This window comes from Durio zibethinus, chromosome 13 (assembly GCF_047325235.1).
Source record: "Durio zibethinus cultivar Kanyao isolate XHJ-2024 chromosome 13, ASM4732523v1, whole genome shotgun sequence".
Taxonomy (NCBI): Eukaryota; Viridiplantae; Streptophyta; class Magnoliopsida; order Malvales; family Malvaceae; genus Durio; species Durio zibethinus.
The window spans coordinates 10,063,097-10,069,133 of NC_143174.1; the positions used below are offsets into that span (position 1 = coordinate 10,063,097).

The 6,037-nt window shown below is 33.8% G+C and overlaps 1 pseudogene across 1 annotated transcript; it reads left to right on the forward strand.

The window, feature by feature from the left end:
• Positions 1 to 334: 334 nt before the first annotated feature.
• On the forward strand, positions 335 to 2,726 carry LOC111303974 (AAA-ATPase At4g25835 pseudogene; annotated as a pseudogene). The gene has a single exon (XR_016326862.1). The product of XR_016326862.1 is annotated as an AAA-ATPase At4g25835 pseudogene (transcript).
• Positions 2,727 to 6,037: the final 3,311 nt, after the last annotated feature.

Consider the following 6,037-nt stretch of genomic DNA (forward strand, 5'->3'; position numbering starts at 1 on the left):
ACTTATTTGTCTAACACATATTTTTAGTTTTTTTTTTATGTTTGTCAAATAATCAAAATATTTCATAATCTAAAATTTTAAATATGTATGTAAATAAAAAATTAATTAATTAATAAGCAAATTAATAAATAAAAAATAACAAAAAAGAAAAACAAAGAAAATAAAAAACAAAGAAAAAAATACCAAACTTTTTTCTCCAAATCACCTCAACCTATTTATTTCATATCTTAATTAATCCTCAAATCAATTTTTATGTCCAATATCAAATGTAAGTGAAATTGAGAAATGGGATAACTTTAATAGATTTTATAAATTTAAAAAATGGTTTTTAGGCACTTATGTATATAAAGTTGATTTGGTTCAAAAACATAAATATACAATGTACAAGATTCTTCTCAAATTATCAATCTTAGTCTTATCCGGGGCTAATATTCTAAGATTATTCCCTCACCTATGAGAACCCTAGCTAATTACGATTTACAAGAGAAAGATAAAGGCAATTTGCAAAGCATTTTTTTTTCTTTTTTGGTGCTTAAAGTAATTCTTTTACAACCAAAAAGAAAAGATGGTGAAGAAGAGCTGTCGGTTTCACCTTTAACTTTATCTTTGCCGCTTCTTTTTCAATCTCAAACAGTGTCTTTAGCACTTCTTCCAAGCAGTTGGTTTAGTGCCTCGATCACTGCACCCATTGCACCCCAATTAGTACTATCTTTTTTCACTCAACACTCGAATATACCTTAAGTACTAACATCATAACTCATTATTCACAGTTCACACTTTGAAAACCAAAGCTCCATACGACCAAAAAAAACAAAAAAAGAAAACCAAAGCTCCAAGCCTCCAATTCCTGTGCTATTCTCTTATCCCAACTATATCTATTCAAAGAAAGCCATTGCATACAGAAACTAGAAACGAACCCCAGACAAGACAAAATCTTCATTCAAAGAAAGCCAATAAATTATGATGGAGATATTGTCACAAATGTGGTCATTCCTCGGACTCCTGACGGTCCTTCAGAACATCTTGCCCACGCAACTGCTCTCCGTCCTCCACTCCTTCTACGAGTCCCTCCAAGACTTCTTCTCCCCTTACTATTATTTCGAGATCCCCGAATTCAACGGCTGCAGCGGGGTCGATTTCAACGACCTCTATCGCCAAGCCAACTTCTACCTCAACTCCGTCAACCCTTCCGCCACCTGCCGGCGTCTCATACTCGCTCGCTCTAAGTCCTCCAAATGCATCTCCTTCACTGTGGCTCCCAACCACACAATCCACGACACGTTCAACGGCCACAACCTCTCATGGACTCACCATGTGGAGACGTTGCAGGACACTCTCGAGGATAAGCGCAGCTTCACTCTCAAGCTTCCTAAGCGCCATCGCCAGACCCTCCTCAAGTCCTACCTTGATCATGTAAGTTCAAAGGCTGAGGAGTTTGTGCGTGTGTCACGTGAAAGGAGGCTTTTCACCAATAATGGGCACGGGTCCTGCGAGTCAGGCTGGGTATCTGTCCCATTTCGTCACCCCTCTACGTTTGACACGCTGGCTCTTGAGCCAGAACTGAAGAAGCAAATAATGGAAGACCTCACAGCTTTTGCGAGCGGGAGAGAATTCTACCACAGAGTAGGACGTGCATGGAAAAGAGGATACTTGCTCTATGGGCCTCCTGGGTCTGGCAAGTCTAGCTTGATCGCCGCCATGGCAAATTATCTTTGTTACGATGTTTACGATTTGGAGCTCACTAAAGTGACAGACAACTCTGAGTTGAGGGCTCTGCTGATTCAGACCACCAATTGTTCCATCATTGTGATCGAGGACATAGATTGTTCCCTTGATCTAACGATGGACAGACTGTCAAAGAGATCATCACGTTCACGGCCAAAGCCATCCGTGGCGATGAAGGGAGATGCTGATAAAGAGAATGGAAGAGTGACGTTATCAGGGCTCTTGAACTTCACTGATGGATTGTGGTCTTGTTGCGGAGAGGAAAAAATCATAGTTTTCACCACCAACCACAGGGACAACGTGGATCCTGCTCTGGTTAGGTGCGGTCGCATGGATATGCATGTCAGCCTGGGTAGGTGTGGGATGCATGCCTTCAGGGTTCTGGCTAGGAACTATCTCAACCTCGACTACCACCCCTTGTTTCAAGTGGTTGAGAGTTGCATAAACTCTGGTGGGTCCTTAACTCCAGCTCAGATAGGGGAGGTGCTGTTAAGGAATAGAGGGCAACCTGACGTAGCTCTGAAAGAGGTGCTGTCTGCGATGCAGTTGCAGACACAGAATCAAGGCTGTGGTGAGGCTGACTACGACGAGATAATGATGACTAGGTCGCCGGAGAGCTCGTTGGCTATGAGGTCGCCAGAGCGATGGGACTCATCTTCTTTGAAAGTTGGGGTAAACGGGAAAAAGAAGAAAGAAGGGTCCAATGGAGAGAAGAAGGTTAAATTCTTGGTGAGATTAAGGTCTTTGACCAAGTCTGACAAAAGAGTCTCTTCTGAGCGATTGGAATGACTAGCAGCACTCCGCTGTGTTTTTATACTAAGCAATAACTTTTTATCTATACCTTTGAATTTTGGGGAATCAAAGAAAAATCTATTACAAATTTTTAGTTTTGTGATAAAAAATTTTTTTATTCTGTCATAGTAGAAAAAGATTATAAATTGAAAAGAAATGAGAAAATTTTAATTTATCATAAAGAATTGGGAGTCAATGGATAAATTATGAAATGAGTAAAGTATTTTTTATTTTTACTTCTAAGTTTTTATATATATTTATTTCTGTATTCATATTAAATGAGTATTTTAAATTTATTTTAATTTCATCTTCATAAGAATTAATGAGTATGGGTAATTCTCATGTCTTAATTTTTTTATAAAAATAAAATTTATTTTTTATTTTTATCTTACACATTTATGTAAATTTTTATAAATATATTTTTTAAAAATATAAATATATTAGTACTAATTAATTTAAAATAAAATATATATTATTAAATAAAAAATTAATTTATTAAACGTATATAAATATATATAATACAAATACAAGACAGATGTTATATTACTCATCCACGTACTTGATAAAAAATTAAAACCATATTGATCTTTGTTTTCATCGCTAAAATTTAATACCCATCCCCATTACCATCAAAGTAAAAAAAAAAAAAAAAAAATTAGATTACCTGATGAATTTGGATAAGATTAACATATCTAAATGTAAAGAAAGTGTTACTACCAAATTCCGAACTAAGGAGTAAAATCCTAAAATCACAAGAAAAAGAGCGATTAAAGGTAAAGGTAGGAAATATTCCTTACATTTTCACTTTAACGCTCAAGTCAAAGATTGGGTATAAGAGATCAGAATAAGAGTAAAGAGTAAGGAAAATAGGAGATAGTAAGTTGGATAGTACCTAGATGGGCTTATTTATAGATGGAACGTTAGAGGTTTGTAAAGTAAGTTGGTGATGTTGATGAGCTGACATGGCATTATACATGTTAAGTTGATTCAATATATTAGGTCAATTTAAAAGTAAAAAATGCCCTTGACTATCTACTAACAGTCTCTAATAGAGGAAATGACCAATTTACCTTTTGAACCAAAAAATACCTCTAACATGTTATCCTCCTATTGAGCAATCTGAGTATCAAACTATAGAGTGTGGACTTTACCAATCTGGTATGTGCCAACCTGATATGTGCTCAATGGTACCAAGCTTGACCTTGAGTGCGGGTTTTGAATTATTCATTTAATTGGTTCGTCTTGAGGTTACTAAGATGAATGATCCAATGTCATGGCAGACCTAGGTTGGACCAAGTGAACTTATAAGTAATTGCTGATGTAGTTTATGCATCTAACATGGTATGGATCAATGTGAAACTTATGTTTTTTCTTAGTATTAGAATTTGATATTTTGGTTTAATTCAAGATTAAGTTGGTGTTTGACTTGTTTGGCCGGTTTAACTTGGGTTTTTGACCAGTTTGAATAAGTTGAATGATCAATTTGTCCCTTTATTATTTGAAAATCACAATTAATAAAGGAGAGAGAAAATTAAATGATAAAGCCTAAAGCTAAAAATGTGAGGGGTTATCCTCAGTTAGATTTAAGACACGTGGCATAATCTAGAGCATTCATCTAATCTTCATGTTGACTATGTAAAAGGCATTTTAGGGCCTTCATTATTTACTTTACAACATTCTTGCTCTCAAGCCGACCTACTTTACCTGACCTAAAATTTGCTAGCTTCTTTTAGCTGATTTTTCTTTCTTTTCTCTTTTTTTGATTTTGGATAGAATAGTGTTGAGAGTTATAAGGTGGAGCCAATGGGAGGACAACTTGGAAGTCAATCGACAAATGACTTAGTCTCTTCTTTTATCGTAAGAAAAAACCATTATAAATTCGTTTTTTGGTTGTACCCAATGATAAAGGAAGATTAAAAAAAAAGTTGAAGATAGTGCTTGCACTAGGGGAGAGCAAATCTATGATAGGATAGATGAGCTTGTGGTTGTAATTTACTTCGAGCTTGAAAATCTTCAAGCTCTTATATTTAAGGTCAGTTTAGCTTCACCAGCTGGCCTTTCTTCTTTCTTTTTTATTTCCTCTCCTCATTCTAAACCTTATTCTGTTTCTTTTACTTTTTTTCACCAACGTTCTAAATTGATCTCAATTTTTATTTTTGATTCTTCCCTCTTATCTGATGGGTATCCTTGCTATTCTTTTGCTTCTTATGATGTCATGGTGGTTTCAGCTACCACTAGGGTGTGAAATCCTGCTTTTCTAAAATCTGAATCTTCCAAAAATGAAAATTTTAAGAGTGAAAAGGGTTCCAACGAGAAGCAAGAAAGGGGGTCCGACTAGGCTGAAGAGAAAAATGAAAAAAAAAAAAATGTCTCATTAGATTTAAAGGTCTTAGTTTAAATTCCTTTCTATATTTCTTGTAACTTAGGTTCAATCCCTAAGAATATAATGAAAAGCTTAAAGAGCAAGACCAATCCTAAAGATTGTCCTAACATGTGCTCTATACATCATGCTTAATCTTTAAAGGTTAACTTTAACCTTTCAAAAAAGGGATACAGTGTGCTGATGCTGACCATCAATAACTAGGTCACTTAAGGGTATAAATGAACAGAGCTTTCAATGAACTGTTCGTAAACATATTCTATTTTTATTCATTTATATTTATTTATTAAGTTTAATAGATGATCTTGAGCAATATTTTTATGTTCGTTTATTAAACGAACTGAATATGAATAGAGGTTTATTTGGTTTGTTTATGTTCATGAACAAGCTTGTTTAAAGTTTGTTTAAAACTCATTCATTGATTGTTTGTTTATTATTCATTTGCTGTTTGTTTATAATAATACTAACAAAATTACATTTGTATCCTTTACCCTAATCCTATTTTAAGGTTTGTTTATATTTGTTTGGATTCGTTTATGTTCATTTAAGGTTTATTTAAATTCGTTTGATTATGATTTGTTTATTGTTCATAAATATGTTAGTTTATATATGTTCTTGAACATGTTCATTTAATATTTACGAACGAGCTCATTTAATTTAATTGAATGAACATAAACAACCTATTATTTAAATAAACGAATATGAACAACAAAGTAATTTTCTTAATGAACACAAATCGAATACGAACACTTTTAAAAATAAATGAACAAACCACAAATATATGTTCATTCATTCATGTTTAATTCATTTACAATCCTAAGGTCATTTCTCCCTTAGAAGATTACCAGATCTAGGTGTATTAGGACTCCATAATGGTAGTCTGAGGTTTTCTTTACATTTTTTAATTGTTAAATTTTTTAATTCTTATAATTTAACTATCATTCAGCTTACTCTAAATTATTTTCAGTACATAATAGCTTTTTATTATTCTTTGTATAAACTTAGATATTTTTTCAACTATCCTTCTATTTAAAGAATTTTTTCGTAGTTAAAAAACACCTTCATGATAAGAGCTAACTATACGTTATAGCTCAACCAACCAAGAAAATCTTCTCAGATTGTCCAAGTTCAATAAAAAGC